The 17,150-nt window shown below is 39.2% G+C and overlaps 1 protein-coding gene, 1 non-coding gene and 1 pseudogene across 3 annotated transcripts in view; 2 read left to right on the top strand and 1 right to left on the bottom strand.

The window, feature by feature from the left end:
• Nucleotides 1–17,150, bottom strand: part of TRIM24 (tripartite motif containing 24) — a 125,984-nt gene that overhangs the window by 86,519 nt on the left and 22,315 nt on the right. The window lies entirely within an intron of this gene.
• LOC134739911 (small ribosomal subunit protein eS1-like) lies at nt 7,688–8,929 on the top strand (annotated as a pseudogene).
• LOC129041864 (small nucleolar RNA U13) lies at nt 16,881–16,984 on the top strand. The gene has a single exon (XR_008503991.1). It is a non-coding gene; the product is annotated as a small nucleolar RNA U13 (small nucleolar RNA).

Genomic DNA, 17,150 nt, shown 5'->3' with positions numbered 1-17,150 from the left:
CAAGAGACCATCCGCTCTGGGCAGCTTTCCCAAGCCTTGAGGGACTGATTTGCAATGAATGCTAAGCTTCTCCTGTCCCTTGCTGCCCATCTGTGGGTAATAAAACTGGACTTCACGTAACTTGTTGTGCTTATAAATGTTTTGACTCACTGGACTCAGGCAAGTAGTAAAAATACAGCCCAAGATATAGTGGGCTAAAATGGTAACCAGTACACAGTGAACATCCTTCATAATATGAAACCAGGAGGACTTAATAATATTCTCAGACAAAGCAGATTTCAGAACAAGGACTATTTACAAGAGATAAAGTGAGAACATGATAAAGGGGTTAACTCATCAAGACATAATCCTAAATGCATATGCATCTAATTAACAGAGCTTCTGAAAATATAATGTAGAAATTGATACAGCTAAAAAAAATTTTTAAAAAAGACAAATCCACATTACATTTGTTGATTTCAACTCTCCCCTCTCAGAAATCAATAGAGCAGTAGACAGAAAAATCAGTAAACATATAGAAGACTTGAACAAAAGAATCAAACCTGAGCCAACTGACATTTAAAAAAACAATGTGAGCAGGCCAGGCGTGGTGGCTCACACCTGTAATCCCAACACTTTGGGAGGCCAAGGCAGGAGGATCACCTGAGGTCAGGAGTTGAAGACCAGCCTGGTCAACATGGTGAAACCCCGTCTCTACTAAAGGTACAAAATTAGCCAAGCATGGTAGTGCATGCCTATAATCCCAGCTACTCGGGAGGAGGAGGTAGCACTGCTTGAACCCAGGAGGCAGAGGTTGCAGTGAGCTGAGATCACACCACTGCACTCCGGCCTGGCCAAACTCCGTCTCGGAAAAAAAAAAAAAGAGAAAAAAAAAAAAAAACAATGTGAGCAGAAAGCACATTCTTTAAGCATGCATGAGATATTCACCAAGATATAACATATACAGGAAAATAAAACGTGTAAATAAATTTATAACTAAACCCACACAGGGGGCCAGGCACACTGGTCATGCCTGTAACCCCAGTACTTTGGGAGGCCAAAGTGGGAGGATCACTTGAGCTCAAGAGCTCAAGACCAGCCTGGCCAACATGGTGAAACCCTGTCTCTACTAAAAATACAAAAATTAACCTGGCGTGATGGCAGGCGCCTGTAATCCCAGCTACTCAGGAGGCTGAGGCAGGAGGATCGCTTGAACCCAGGAGGGAGAGGCTGCAGTAAGCCAAGATCGCACCACTGCACTCCAACCTGGGCAACAGAGCAAGACTCTGTCTCAAAAAAACATAAAAAATAAAATAAAAACAAAAATTAGCCAGGAGTGGTGGCATGTGATTGTGGTCCCAGTTACTCAAGTGAGTTGAATGACAGGATCAAGAGGCTGAAGTGGGAGGATGGCTTGAGCCTGGGAGGCAGAGGTTGCAGTGAGCTGAGATGGCGACACTGCACCCTAGCCTAGGTGACAGAGTGAGACCCTGTCTCAAAAAATAAATAAGTAAAAAGAAAAATAAAAACCACACAGGGTCAGGCACGGAGGCTCATGCCTGTAATCCCAGCACTTTGGACAGCCGAGGTAGGCGGATCACTTGAGCTCAGAAGTTCAAGACCAGCATGGACAACATGGTGAAACCCCATCTCTACAAATAAAAATAAAAAATTAGCCAGGTATGGTGGCGTGTGCCTATAGTCCCAGCTACTTGGGAGGCTGAGGTGGGAGGATGGCTTAAGCCCAGGAGGCACAGGTTGCAGTGAGCTGAGATTGCACCACTGCACTCCAGCCTGGGTGACAGAGCCAGACCCTGTCTCAAAAACCAACAACAGGCTGGGCGCGGTGATTCACACTTGTAATCCTAGCACTTTGAGAGGCCGAGGCGGACGGATCACCTGAGGTCAGGAGTTTGAGACCAGCCTGGCCAACATGGTGAAACCCTGTCTCTATTAAAAATACAAAAATTAGCTGTACGTGGTGGTAGGTGCCTAAATCCTAGCTACTTGGGAGGCTGAGGCAGGGAGATTGAACCCAGCAGGTGGAGGCTGCAGTGAGCCAAGATCAAGCTACTGCCCTCCAGACTGGGAGACAGAGCGAGACTCTTTCTCAAAAAAAAAAAAAAAAAAAAAAAAATGAAATTATAATTGAAAACCTTCCCATCGGCCAGGCGCGGTGGCTCATACCTGTAATACTGGCACTTTGGAAGGCCAAGATGGGAGGATTGCTTGAGCCCAGGATTTCAAGACCAGCCTGGGGAACAAGGTGAAACTCCTTCTCTACAAAAAAGATCCAAACCAAACCAACCAAACAAAAAACCTTCCCACGAAGAAAAGTCTAGACCCAAAGGGCTCCACTGGTGAATTCTATTCAATATTTAAAAAAGATAAGACCATCCCTAAGCAAACTCTTTCAGAAAAGAAATAATTCCAACCTTATTTTATGAGGCCAGTATTACCCTGATACTAAAATCGGACAGTCATTACAAGAAAAGAAAATTACAGAACAATCTCTCTCATAAACAAAAAGTAACAAAAAACGATTAACAGAACACTAGAAAATCAAACCCAGAAATACATAAAAATACATATACATCATGATTAAGCAGGGTTTATTCCTGAAATACAAGGTTGGTTGAGCATTCAAATAATTCATTATGTTAACAAAATAAGGGAGAAAAACCTTATTTGATCATCTCAATATATCTGGAAAAAAAAATCTGAAAAATTTTGGCTGGGCACAGAGGCTCATGCCTGAAATCCCAGTGCTTTGCGAGGCTGAGGCAGGAGGATCACTACAGGCCTGGAGTTCAAGACCAGCCTAGGCCACATAGTGAGATCTCATCTTTACTAAAGAAAATACAATAAAAAAAGGGGAAAAAAAATCTGAAAAATTCACCTATCCATAACAAACTTTCAAGAACCTAAGAACAGATGGAAACTTCTTCAACCTGATAAAGACCATCTCTGAAAAACCTATAGCTAATATATATTTAACGATGAAATACAGAATCCTTTCTGCTGTCACTGGGAAGAAGGCAAGGATGTCCACTCTTAGCACTTCTATTCAGAACTGTTTTAGTGAGTGCAAAAAGACACTATAAAAAATAAATAAATCCAGATTGGAAAGGAAGAAGTAACTATATTCACAGGTGATATGATTGTATATGCAAAAAATCCTAAAGCATTCCCAAAAAAAGCTACATGAAATAGGGGTAATATTAACCAAAGATATGCAGGACATGTATAGTAAAAACCACAAAACGAAGATTAAAGGAGACCTAAATAGAGACATTAAAAACATTATTAGATTGGTAGACTCAATACAGTTGAGATTTTCCATGTCTCCAAACTGATCTAAAGATTCAATGCAATCCCAATTAAAATCCCAGCAGGGGATAATTTTGTAGTAACTGACAAACTGATCCTAAAATTTAATGAAAATGCAAAAGACAGAGAATAGCAATAACAATTCAAAAAATACCAAATTTGGAGGACTTATGCTACTTGATTTCAAGAGTTACTATGGATAGAGCTACAGTAATCAGAGTGGTATTCGAGAAAGGAGAGAAATACAAACAATGAAACAGAATAGAGTCCAGAAACACATATACATATAGATTATATAACAAGTATTTAATCAGAGTCTCAAAAGGATGGACTGAGAGAAAATAAAATGGGCAAGAATTTTGTAGAAGTGAAGTAACAGAGCCTACAAGTTTCCCAAGTCTAATGACTCTCAAGTAGAATAAAAAGAAACTAACATCTAAATACATCACACTAGACTGGACATGGTGGCTCACACCTGTAATCCCAACATTTTGGGAGGCTGAAGCAGGAGGATTGCTTGAGGCCAGGAGTTTGAGACTAGCCTGGGCAAAACAATAAGATCCCATCCCTATAAAAAAAAAAGATAAAGAAAATAAATATACCATCCTAAAACTGCAGAAATCAAAGACAAAGAGAAGCCTTAAATACAAAGAAAAAAGGATGAATTATCATGAAAAAAGACAAAAGTAGGCCTGTTAGCCTACTTTTGTCAGCTACAACGTAAGGCTGTCTTCCAAGTGCAAAAATTGCCTAACCAGAATCCTAAATCCAGCAGAAATATTGTTAAAGACTAAGATGCATTAGTTGAAACAGACTGTCAGAATCAATAATAAAATCCCACAATATGCTGCTATGTTGCCAGTTCGATACATTTTGTAGGTTCACTACTTTTAGAGTTTACTTTTAGTTTAGATATACACTTATTTTTGAATATGTAAAACATTTACATCGGTTCAAAAGTCAAAAACTTATTAAAAAGTGTAGCAAATTTCTCTTCCATCTTTATCACTCAATTCCATTTGCCCTACTTCACCTTCCCTATAAATAATCATTTTTATTAAGCCGTGTTTTCTGGTATGCGAATATTTCTTTTTCCTTTTTCCTAGAAGTTCTTTTTGCAAAAAACATTGTACTGCATCTTTTTGTTGTTGTTGTTGTTGTTGTTGTTGTTGTTGTTGTTGTTGTTTTCACTTAACAATACATCCTGGTGATCACTCCATAACAGTGAATACTACCTGCATTCTTTTTTTCCCCACATGGTATGTACCTCAACCAGTCTTTTTTACAGCTTATTTCCCATCTTTTGCTATTACAATGATGACTCAATGAATAACTCTGTCTACATGTCACTTTACTAGTGGCAGATGTACCCTTAAAATAAATTCCTAGAAGTGGGTTTGTGGGTCAAAGGATAAAAAAACCTGCAATTTTGTTAGAAACAACCAAATATACTCTTGTTGGAAATGTATAACAATATCCAGTTTCTCAAAGTCTCAAAGAATATATTAACAAACATCTGGATTTTTGCCTGATAGGTGAAAAATAGCTATATTGGTATAGTTTTAGTTGACACACTCCTTATTGTAAGGTTTAACATCTTTCTTTTTGTTGTTGTTTCATCTTTTTTTCTTTTTTAAAACACAGAAGGGGTCTTGCTATGTTGCCCAGGCTGGTTTTGAACTCTTGCCATCAAGCGGTCCTCCTGCCTCAACCTCCCAAAGTGCTGGGATTACAGGCATGAGCCACCATTCATATTAATTACAGAAGTAATTCCAGACTAAGAGAAACATGGCCAGGTGTGGTGGCTCATGCCTGTAATCCTAATACTTTGGGAGGTCAAGGCGGGAGGGTCACTCGAGGCCAGCTGTTCAAGAGCAGCCTGGGCAACACAGTGAGACCCTGTCTCTATTTTAAAAATAATAACACCAGGCGCAGTGGCTCACGCCTGTAATCCCAGCACTTTGGGAGGTGGAGGTGGACAGATCACCTGAGGTCAGGAGTTTGAGACCAGACTGGCCAACATGGTGAAACCTTGTCTCTACTAAAAATATAAAAATTAGCTGGGCATGATGGCAGGCGCCTGTAATCCCGGCTACTTGGGAGGCTGAGGCGAGATAATCGCTTGAACCCAGGAGGCAGAGGTTCCAGTGAGCTGAGATCGCGCCATTGCACTCCAGCCTGGGCAATAAGAGTGAAACTCCATCTCCAAAATAATAATAATAACTACAACAACAACAATAATAAACAGATATAAAGGGCATTTTTGGGAAAAGGGGAAAAATGGAAGATGGACTTGAATTAGACTATTGGGAAATAATACCTATTTTAGACAGCTGTGTAAGGTTATTGGTATCATCAAGGTGACTGTCTTACCTTTGGTAAGAGACTGGCATGCATAAACCAGCTACCATGACCCATTCCATAGTCCTGTTGCAACATGGGGACAGTGTTCCTAGAATGGCTCACTGTTGCTATAGTGAACAGTAAAGACTTTGTGCTCTAAAATGCTGGGGTGTGATTTAATTGGTATGGCAGTTCCCTGAGGATCAGCAGAGATGGTTGGCTATATTTGACCCCCTTAGGCTTACGGCGGCTTCTCTGATGACATCTATCAGAACACTTAAAAAGGAATGCACACTATTTTTTAAAAATCTAGACATCTTAAAATACGAGACGCTGCAAGCAGATACAGAGATAATGGGACAGAAACTTCAGTAACACACATAACAAGGAACAAAGACTTCCCAAAAATCGCTTGGAAAAGTCACTATACTAATAGACAACTTCAGACCTCAACAAACAACAAAATAAATCCCTGAGTAGAAGGAGAATCTGTTTTCCAGAGTTACCAACACATTATAATACTTAAACTATTTGGTTCTCAACAAACAAATTATATATCATAGAAAGCACATAGCTGGTTCATAGGAAAAAAATAATTTGACAGAAAACTATCCCTGGGACAGCCCAGACAGTAAAACTACTAGTCAAAGATGTTAAATCAACTGTCTCAAATATGCTCAGTGAGATAAAAGAAACTATGCACAAAGAGCTAAAGAATATCAGAAGAGTATATGAACAAACAGGGAATGTCAGTAAAGAGACACACATTATAGAAAAGAACCAAAAAGAAATTCTGAAGCTGAAAAGCCCAAGAGCTAAGACGAAAAATTCATACAGCAGTACAATGGCAGATTTGAGCAGGAAGAAGAAACAGCAAACCTGAAGATAAAATAATTGAAATTATCCAGTCTGAAGATTAAAATGAAAAAATACAGAAAAAATTAACAGAACCTAAGGCACCTGTGGAACACCATTGACCAAGTCCTAGAAGAGAAAGAGGCAAAAAACATATGGAATAATTAATACCTAAAAACTTCCTAAATTTGATGAAGAACATGAATCCATGCATGTAAGATGCTCAATAAGCTCCAAGCAGGATAAACTCAGATATTGTTACTGCGGTAACTTTACAACTATAATTTTCCAACGTCTAAGGGATGGCTTATTTTTGCTTGTTGATGGCTGGCACAGTCCATTTGAGACTTTCCCCAAACTATTCTGCAAGAGCAGTAGCCTCTCCCTTCATCAAGCACTCCCCTGGCACCACAGACTGAAAGTTGATTCTGGTCATTTTTTCCAGTTTACTGGTTGTTTCAATGTACGGATTAACTCCTAGAAATTCCTACTCTGCTACTTTGCAGGATGTCCCCTTCACCAAAATTAAAACTACAGTACATCAAAGGACATTATCAAAACAGTAAAAAGACAACCCACAGAATGGGAGAAAATATTTGCACATCATGTATCTTGTAAGTGCTTGGTATCCAGAATATATAAACTTTTACAACAAAAATTCAAAAATAGGTAAAGAACTTGAATAGACATTTATTTTCTTTTTTTTTTTTTTGGAGACAGAGTATTATCCTGTTGCCCAGGCTAGAGGACAGTGATACAATCACAGCTCACTGCAGCCTCCACCTCCTAGGCTCAAGTGTTCCTCCTGCCTCAGCCTCCTGAGTAGCTGGGACTACAGTCATGTACCACCATGCCTGGCTAAATTTTTTTACTTATATTGTTGTAGAGACAGGGTCTCCCTTTGTTGCTCAGTCTGGTCTTGAACTCCCGGGCTCAAGTGATCCTCCCACCGCAGACTCCCAAATAGCTGGGATTATAAGTGTTGAGCCGCTGTGCCTATCTGACATTTCTCCAAAGATTATCAAAAAAACCCAGCAACCAACAAGCACATGAAATGATTTTCAACAGCATTTGGGATATGCAAATCAAAACCACAATGAGATTACCACTTCACACCCACTAGCGATGGCTCTCATCCAAAAAATTAAATAAATAAAAGGAAAAATACATGTTGTCCAAGATGTGGAGAAATTATAACTCTTGTGCACTGCTGACACGATGCAAAATGGTGGAGCTGCTGTGGTAAGAGTTTGGTACAGTTCACCAAAAAGCTAACAGCCATTCTACTCCTATACACCCAAAAAGAACTGAAAACAGGGACTAACAGATACTTGGACACCAATGTTCACAGCAGTATTATTCATAAGAGCTAAAGAGTGGGCAGCCTAAATATCCACTAAAAGATCAATGTGTAAATAAAATGTGCTATACCCTTACAATGGAGTATTATTCACCCATAAGAAGTGAAGTCTGATATATGCTACGCTATGGATAAAACTTGAAAATACTATGCTAAAGGAAATAAGTCAGACCAGAAAAGGACAAATATTGTATAATTCTATTTTTAAGAGGTTCTAGAATAGGCAAACTCACAAGGACAGAAGGAAAGAGGAGCAGCACGATAGCAGTTGTCAAGAACAAGCGCCTTATGAAAGGCAGCAAAGGGAGCCAAGGAGGTAGTTGATCCATTTTCTTAGAAAGATCGGTATGATGTGAAAGCTCCTGCTATGTCCAAGAAATATCAGAAAGACACTAGTCACCACAACAAAGGAACAAAAATTGCATCTGATGGTCTCAAGGGTTATGTGTTTGCAGTGAGTCTTGTTGACGTGCAGAATGATGAAGTTGCATTTAGAAAATTCAAACTGATTACCAAAGATGTTCAGGGCAAAAACTGCCTGACTTAACTTCCATGGCATGGGTCTTACTCCAGGACAAAATGTGTTCCAGGGTGAAAAAATGGCAAACCATGACTGAAGCTCATGTTGACATCAAGACTACTACTTATGATTACTTGTTTCATTTGTTCTGTATTGGTTTTACTAAAAAAACCAACAATCAGATATGGAAGATCTCTTATGCTCTGCACCAACAGGTCTGCCAAATCCAGAAGATGCTGGAAATCATGACCTGAGAGGTACAGACAAATGACTTGAAAGATGTGGTCAATACATTGATTCCGGATAGCACTAGAAAAGACATAGAAAAGGCTGGCCAATCTATTTCTCCTCTCCATGATGTTTTCAGTAGAAAAGTAAAAATGCTGAAGAAGCCCAGGTTTGAACTGGAAAAACTCATGGAGCTTCATAGTGAAGGTAGCAGTTCTGGAAAAGCAACTGGGGATGAGATACGTGCTAATGTTGAATGAGCTGTTGGATATGAACCACAGTCCAATAATCTGTTTTCTAATTGTGGCAAATAAAAAGTTCTATTTGTGAAAGCAGAAAAGAGGTTACCAGGGGCTAGGAGGAAGGGGCAATAGGGAGGAGTTCTTGCTTAACGGGTAAAGAAGTTCTGCTCAGAGAAAAGCTGAAAATTCTAAAACCCAGAGCGCCTCTTCTCCAAAAGATCACAGCTCCTCGCCAGCAACGGAACAAAGCTGGACGGAGAATGACTTTGACGAGTTGACAGAAGTAGGCATCAGAAGGTTGGTAATAACAAACTTTTTCGAACTAAAGGAGGATGTTCAAACCCATCACAAGGAAGCTAAAAACCTTGAAAAAAGATTAGACGAATGGCTAACGAGCATAAACAGTGTAGAGAAGACCTTAAACGACCTATGGAGCTGAAAACCATGGCATGAGAACTAGGTGATGCATGCACAAGCTTCAGTAGCCAATACGATCAAGTGGAAGACAGGGTATCAGTGATTGAAGATCAAATGAATGAAATGAAGCGAGAAGAGAAGTTTAGAGAAAAAAGAGTAAAAAGAAATGAACAAAGCCTCCAAGAAATAAGGGACTATGTGAAAAGACCAAATCTACATCTGATCGGTGTACCTGAAAGTGACAGGGACAATGGAACCAAGCTGGAAAACACTCTTCGGGATATTATCCAGGAGAACTTCCCCAACCTAGCAAGGCAGGCCAACATTCAAATTCAGGAAATACAGAGAACACCACAAAGATACTCCTTGAGAAGGGCAACCCCAAGACACATAATTGTCAGATTCACCAAGGTTGAAATGAAGGAAAAAACGTTAAGGGCGGCCAGAAAGAAAGGTCAGGTTACCTACCCACAAAGGGAAGCCCATCAGACTAACAGTGGATCTCTTGGGAGAAACTCTACAAGCCAAGAGAGTGGGGGCCAATATTCAACACTCTTAAAGAAAAGAATTTTCAACCCAGAATTTCACATCCAGTCAAACCAAGCTTCATAAGTGAAGGAGAAATAAAATCCTTTATAGACAAGAAAATGCTGAGAGATTTTTGTCACCACCAGGCCTGCCTTACAAGAGCTCCTAAAGGAAGCACTAAACATGGAAAGGAACAACCAGTACCAGCCACTGCAAAAACATGCCAAATTGTAAAGATCATCGATGCTAGGAAGAAACTGCATCAACTAATGGGCAAAATAACCAGCTAACATCATAATGACAGGATCAAATTCACACATAACAATATTAACCTTAAATGTAAATGGGCTAAATGCCCCAATTAAAAGACAAAGACTGGCAAATTGGATCAAGAGTCAAGACCCATCAGTGTGCTATATTCGGGAGACCCATCTCACATGCACAGACACACATAGGCTCAAAATAAAGGGATGAAGGAAGATCTACCAAGCAAATGGAAAGCAAAAATAGCAGAGGTTGCAATCCTAGTCTCTGATAAAACAGACTTTAAACCAACAAAGATCAAAGGAGACAAAGAAGGCCAATACATAATGGTAAAGGGATCAATTCAACAAGAAGAGCTAACTAACCTAAATATATACGCACCCAATACAGGAGCACCCAGATTCATATAGCAAGTCCTTAGAGACCTACAAAGAGACTTAGACTCCCACACAATAATAATGGGAGACTTTAACACCCCACTGTCAACATTAGACAGATCAATGAGACAGAAGGTTAACAAGGATATCCAAGACTTGAACTCAGCTTTGCACCAAGCAGACCTAAGAGACATCTACAGAACTCTCTACCCCAAATCAACAGAATATACATTCTTCTCAGCACCACACTGCAGTTATTCCAAAACTGACCACATAGTTGGAAGTAAAGCACTCCTCAGCAAATGTAAAAGAACAGAAAGCACAACAAACTCTCTCAGATCACTGTGCAATCAAATTAGAACTCAGGACTAAGAAACTCACTTAAAACCGCACAACTACATGAAAACTGAACAACCTGCTCCTAAATGACTACTGGGTACATAACAAAATGAAGGCAGAAATAAAGATGTTCTTTGAAACCAATGAGAACAAAGACACAACGTACCAGAATCTCTGGGAAACATTTAAAGCAGTGTGGGGAGGGAAATTTATAGCACTAAATGCCAACAAGAGAAAGCAGGAAAGATCTAAAATTGACATCCTAACATTACAATTAAAGGAACTAGAGAAGCAAGAGCAAACAAATTCAAAAGCTAGCAGAAGGCAAGAAATAACTAAGATCAGAGCAGAACTGAAGGAGATAGAGACACAAAAAACCCTTCAAAAAATTCATGAATCCAGGAGCTGGTTTCTTTTGAAAAGATCAACAAAATAGATAGAACACTACCAAGACTAATAAAGAAAAAAGAGAAGAATCAAATAGATGCAATAAAAAATGACGAAGGGGATATCACCACCAATCCCACAGAAATACAAACTACCATCAGAGAATACTATAAACACCTCTACAGAAATAAGCTAGAAAATCTAGAAGAAATGGATAAATTCCTGGACACATACACACTCCCAAGAATAAACCAGGAAGAAGTTGAATCCCTGAATAGACCAATAACAGGCTCTGAAATTGAGGCAATAATTAAGAGCCTACCAACGAAAAAAAGTCCAGGACCAGACATATTCACAGCCAAATTCTACCAGAGGTAGAAGAGGAGCTGGTACCATTCCTTTTGAAACTATTCCAATTAACAGAAAAACAGGGAATCCTCCCTATCTCATTTTATGAGGCCAGCATCATAAATCTGCCAAGCCGGGCAGAGACACAACAAAAAAAGAGAATTTTAGACCCATATCCCTGATGAACATTGATGTAAGAATCCTCAACAAAATACTGGCAAATCGAATCCAGCAGCACATCAAAAAGCTTATCCACCATGATCAAGTGGGCTTCATCCCTGGGATGCAAGGCTGGTTCAACACACGCAAATCAATAAATGTAATCCAGCATATAAACAGAACCAAAGACAAAAACCACATGATTATCTCAATAGATGCAGGAAAGGCCTTTGACAAAATTCAACAGCCCTTCATGCTAAAAACTCTCAATAAATTAGGTATTGATGGAACGTATCTCAAAATAGTAAGAGCTATTTATGACAAACCCACAGCCAATATCATGCTGAATGGGCAAAAACTGGAAGCATTCCCTTTGAAAACTGGCACAAGACAGGGATGCCCTCTCTCACCACTCCTATTCAACATAGTCTTGGAAGTTCTGGCCAGGGCAATCAGGCAAGAGAAAGAAATAAAGGGTATTCAATTAGGAAAAGAGGAAGTCAAATTGTCCCTGTTTGCAGATGACATGATTGTATATTTAGAAAACCCCATTGTCTCAGTCCAAAAGCTCCTTAAGCTGATAAGCAACTTCAGCAAAGTCTCAGGATCCAAAATCAATGTGCAAAAATCACAAGCATTCTTATACACCAATAACAGACAAACAGAGAGCCAAATCATGAGTGAACTCCCATTCACAATTGCTTCAAAGAGAATAAAATACCTAGGAACCCAACTTACAAGGGATGTGAAGGACCTCTTCAAGGAGAACTACAAACCACACTGCTCAACGAAATAAAAGAGGACACAAAGAAATGGAAGAACATTCCATGCTCATGGATAGGAAGAATCAATATCGTGAAAATGGCCATACTGCCCAAGGTAATTTATAGATTCAATGCCATCCCCATCAAGTTACCAGTGACTGTCTTCACAGAACTGGAAAAAAACTGCTTTAAAGTTCATATGGAACCATAAAAGAGCCCGCATTGCCAAGACAATCCTAAGCAAAAAGAACAAAGCTGGAGGCATCACGCTACCTGACTTCAAAGTACCCTACAAGGCTACAGTAACCAAAACAGCATGGTACTGGTACCAAAACAGAGATACAGACCAGTGGGACAGAATACAGGCCTCAGAAATAACATCAGACATCTATAACCATCTGATCTTTGACAAACCTGACAAAAACAAGAAATGGGGAAAGGATTCCCTATTCAATAAGTGGTGCTGGGAAAACTGGCTAGCCATATGTAGAAAGCTGAAACTGGATCCCTTCCTTATACCTTATACAAAAATTAATTCAAAATGGATTAAAGACTTAAATGTTAGACCTAAAACCATAAAAACCCTAGAAGAAAACCTAGGCAATACCATTCAGGGCATAGGCATGGGCAAGGACTTCATGACTAAAACACCAAAAGCAATGGTAACAAAAGCCAAAATAGACAAATGGGATCTAATTAAACTAAAAAACTTCTGCACAGCAAAAGAAACTGCCATCAGAGTGAACAGGCAACCTACAGAATGGGAAAAAATTTTTGCAATTTACCTATCTGACAAAGGGCTAATATCCAGAATCTACAAAGAATGTAACTTTACAAGAAAAAATCAAACAACTCCATCAAAAAGTGGGCAAAGAATATGAACAGACACTTTTCAAAAGAAAACATGTATGCAGCCAACAGACACATGAAAAATGCTCATCATCACTGGTCATCAAAGAAATGCAAATCAAAACCACAATGAGATACCATCTCACACCAGTTAGAATGGGGATCATTAAAAAGTCAGGAAACAACAGGTGCTGGAGAGGATGTGGAGAAATAGGAATGCTTTTACACTGTTGGTTGAAGTGTAAACTGGTTCAACCATTGTGGAAGACAGTGTGGTGATTCCTCAAGCATCTAGAACTAGAAATAACATTCGACCCAGCGATCCGATTACTGGGTATATACCGAAAGGATTATAAATCATGCTGCTATAAAGACATGCACATGTATGTTTATTGTGGCACTACTGACAATAGGAAAGACTTGGAACCAACCCAAATGTCCATCAGTGATAGACTGGATTAAGAAAATGTGGCACATATACACCATGGAATACTATGCAGCCATAAAAAAGGATGAGTTCATGTCCTTTGTAGGGACACGGATGAAGCTGGAAACCATCATTCTGAGCAAACAGAAAACCAAACGCCGCATGTTCTCACTCACAGGTGGGAACTGAACAATGAGAACACTTGGACACATGGCGGGGAACATCACACACCGGGGCCTGTCATGGGGTGAGGGGATGGGGGAGGCACAGCATTAAGAGAAATACCTAATGTAAATGACGAGTTAATGGGCGCAGCAAACCAACATGGCACATGCATATATATATAACAAACCTGCACCTTGTGCACATGTGCCCTAGAACTTAAAGTATAATTAAAAAAAAAAAAAAAAGTTCTTCTCAGGATGATGAAAAAGTTCTGGAAATAGCAGTGAAAGTTACAGAACACTATGAATGTACTTAATGCCACAGAATTATATACTTGAATATGATTAAAGTAGTAAATTTTATGTTATGTATATTTTACTACTGTAAAATAAAAGTACTGGAAACATTGACAAGGCATAGTAAAATATTCCCAAATAAAATAAAAGGAAATTAATAAAGTGAAATAGAACTATTAATGTATTTTTTCAAAGAAACCAATAAAATTGAAAATCCATATTGAGGAAAGAGAAAGAAATAGGGAAGGCCTATAAAATCAGCACCGGGAATGAAAAAGAAAATTCATAACTTTAGATGACACAGAGAAAGAATTACCAAGAGGTTATTATCAACTACCTATACCAATAAAATTGAAAATTTATATAAAATGTACAAATTCCTAGAAAAAAAGAAACTGTCTACCATAATATCTCAAGTAGAAGAGTCCTATAGATAAACCTTTACGAAAACTGAATCCAGAGTTAAAATCTTCCCACAAAGAAAGGCCCAGTCCTTGACTGCTACCATATATTCAAGAAATACTTTAATTCCAATCTTACACAAATTCCTTCAGGGAAATTAAATAAGTAGCACTCTGTAATTCATTTTATGAAGTTCACCTAACTCTACAAGAAAACTCATAAGGGCAGTATTACAAAGAAAAACTACAGGCCAAGGTAATTCATAAACATAAAAGCAATAAACAAAGTATTAGCAAACCAAATCCTACAGCATGTGAAAAGAATAATATACCATCACTAAGTAGACTTCTGCCTAGGAAAGTAAGTTTATTTTACTATTAGAAAATCAATTCTTAGAACTCACCACCTAACAGATTAAAGGAAAGATTATGCTTTCACTAGATACATAAGAAAAAGTATATTTAAAAAAAAAATCTAAGGCCAGGTGTGGTGGCTCATGCCTATAATCCCAGTACTTTGGGAGGCCTAGATGGGTGGATCACCTGAGGGTAGGAGTTCCAGACCAGTCTGACCAACATGGTGAAACCCCATCTCTACTAAAAATACAAAATTAGCCAGGTGTGGTGGCGCATGCCTGTAATCCCAGCTACTCGGGAGGTTGAGGCAGGAGAATAACTTGAACCCGGGAGGCAGAGGTTGAGGTGAGACAAGATCGCGCCATTGCACTCCAGCCTGGTCAACAAGAGCGAAACTCCATCTCAAAAAAAAAATCTATTTATGATCAAAAAGACACAGTCACAGACACACATGCCTCTGTGAATATTAGGAAATAAATGGGGAGGTATATGGCCTAGAATTGAGGTTCAATATTATGTACTGCCTTGATTCTGGTAAAACTGGGAGGACTTTGAACAGCCTAACCACAAGTTCTCCTCCCCACTCTACTTGCACAGATAGGGTCCCTTAACCAAATACTCTTTATCAAAGCGACCAGGCACAATTTCTGCTTATGCTTAAATATTGAGTTTCAGTTCCTTGCCAACCTATATAATTATTCAAACAAGCCAATCTCATCCTCCTGTGGGAACCAGGGGCACCCCACTTTCATGATACTACATAAAAATGCTACCTCCCACAGTCCCTGTTTGTTTACTCTGTCCCAAGTGCAACCATCATGTGGCCCTGCCTGGCAATGTAGTGTCCTCCCCAGGGCTATATAAGTCTATGTGACTAATAAACTGTTGTGAATTTCACCTGCCCAGTGTCAGATGTTATGTATTGGGCCAACCTCATAATCCTACGGCAGGAATCCCTCCCTCACCAATGGGAATATCTATACGCTTATAAAAGATCTATATAAAATCCTACAGCAAACTTCCTATTTAATGGTGTAATGTTGAAGCTTCCTTTCTGAGATCAGGAACAAGATAGATATGCACTGGCTTGACTTTTATTCAACAATGGAGAGTTTAGGCAGCATGATAAAGCAAGAAAAAGAAAAGGCATAAAGACTGGAAATAATAAACATTGTCATTATTCACAGATGATATGATTAGATACAAGAGAAGCCAAACAAAGCTACAGAGAACTTACTAGAATTAGAAAGATTTAGCAAAGTTATTGAAAAAAAAAAATTTAAAACATTTGGGTCCAGGCACAGTGGCTAATGCCTAGGATCCCAGCACTTTGGGAGGCCAAGGCCAGAGGCATGTAGGGATTTGAGGCCAGAGGAGTGTAGGGATTTGACACCAGCCTGGGCAACAAAGTGAGACCCCCACCTCTACAAAAATGAGCAAAAATTAGCTGAGCATGGTGGCACATGCCTGTAGTCCCAGCTACTCGAGAGGATGAGGTGGGAAGATGACTTGAGCCCAGGAGGCTGAGGCTGCAGTGATCCCTGACTGTGCCACTGCACTCCAGCCTGGGTGACAGAGTGAGACTGTGGCTCAAAAAAACAAAAACAAATTAAGATATAAAACATATTTGGGCCAGGCATGGTGGCCAAAAGCTCTCAGCATTTTGGGAGGCCAAAGTGAGAGGGTCACTTGAGTCCAGGAGTTCAAGACCCACCTGGGCAACATAGTGAGACACCATCACTACAAAAAATAATAAAAAGGAAAAAAAAACCCCACACATTTGTATTTATATTTACCAGGAACAAAAAGGTAGAATTAAGTTAAAATGGAATATCATTTACAGTAGCATCATAACCTATCAAGTACCTAGAAAAACTTTAAGAGAAGACATGCAAAATCTCAATGGGAATAATTATACTTAACGAGTTGCTAAAGAAAGCATAAGATCCTTTTGTGGTTCATAAGCATGATGATCATGTTTTCAGGCATATGTGTGCGATGTGCCTCCTTCAAACTTTGTTAGGATGCTACCACGCTACCCATCTGACTTAAAGGAAAAAAATTAAGAAGCATAATAATATTCTCCCCAAAGTGATTTATCAATTTCTCATAATCCCAATAGCCTATCATGTTTTTTGTGAAACCTGATAGGTGGATTCTTACGTGATAATTCAAATAGCTAAAAAATAATTAGAAGATGCTTCTGAAAAATAAT

This window comes from Pongo pygmaeus, chromosome 6, assembly GCF_028885625.2.
Source record: "Pongo pygmaeus isolate AG05252 chromosome 6, NHGRI_mPonPyg2-v2.0_pri, whole genome shotgun sequence".
Taxonomy (NCBI): Eukaryota; Metazoa; Chordata; class Mammalia; order Primates; family Hominidae; genus Pongo; species Pongo pygmaeus.
The sequence above is the reverse complement of the archived record's forward strand: the minus strand, read 5'-3'. Positions and strand labels throughout refer to the sequence as shown.